This window comes from Telopea speciosissima, chromosome 7, assembly GCF_018873765.1.
Source record: "Telopea speciosissima isolate NSW1024214 ecotype Mountain lineage chromosome 7, Tspe_v1, whole genome shotgun sequence".
Taxonomy (NCBI): domain Eukaryota; kingdom Viridiplantae; phylum Streptophyta; class Magnoliopsida; order Proteales; family Proteaceae; genus Telopea; species Telopea speciosissima.
This window is the reverse complement of record NC_057922.1, coordinates 51,562,382-51,562,989: the sequence shown is the minus strand read 5'-3', so window position 1 is coordinate 51,562,989 and position 608 is coordinate 51,562,382. Positions and strand designations below refer to the sequence as shown.

Genomic DNA, 608 nt, shown 5'->3' with positions numbered 1-608 from the left:
TGTCCATTTGACACGTAAGAAAATGCAAGAGAGAACAGAAGTTGAAGCGAACAGAAGAAGCTAAACTGAGTAGAAAATTGAGACAAAATATATGAAAGAAAAATCAAAATTTCCCCTTCTTAGAGAACGATTGCTCGCAGAGAACCAGTAAAACCAAGGCTCCACCTCAAATTCAAAAGTCTACTGTCTTGCACCAACAATTTCTCTACCAGAGAATGATTTTAAACTTCTATTCAAATTCACCATTACAAGAACATCAGTTGCATAACCTCTTCTTTTACTCTACCGATTCATTATAATTGAGATCAGGATCCAAAATCCGCCACTAGAACCGCAACATTTGAGACTTCAGAAGGTCGACTACGGTTTCAGATTCCGATCTTCCAAGCCGAAGATTCTGATCATTTTAAGAAGGGTAATCGTTTCTCCCAAAGAAAAACTTCGAATTCTTCTTCCAAAACCCACTAATCTCCCAAAAATGTTTCTGCAAAACCGAAAACCAAACCAAGAAAACTACTTCTTTAGAAGTTAAAACATACAAACATGCATAAAATTGAACTTTGTCCAGCATTTCAAACCTCTGAATTATGATTTTCGAAAGAACAAAA

General features: G+C 35.9%; 1 long non-coding RNA gene across 1 annotated transcript; it reads right to left on the bottom strand.

Annotated features, from left to right (window-relative positions):
* Positions 1-434: 434 nt before the first annotated feature.
* LOC122669993 lies at positions 435-608 on the bottom strand. Its single transcript, XR_006334116.1, has 2 exons — positions 579-608; positions 435-484 (listed from the first exon to the last, which is right to left on the bottom strand). It is a non-coding gene; the product is annotated as an uncharacterized LOC122669993 (long non-coding RNA).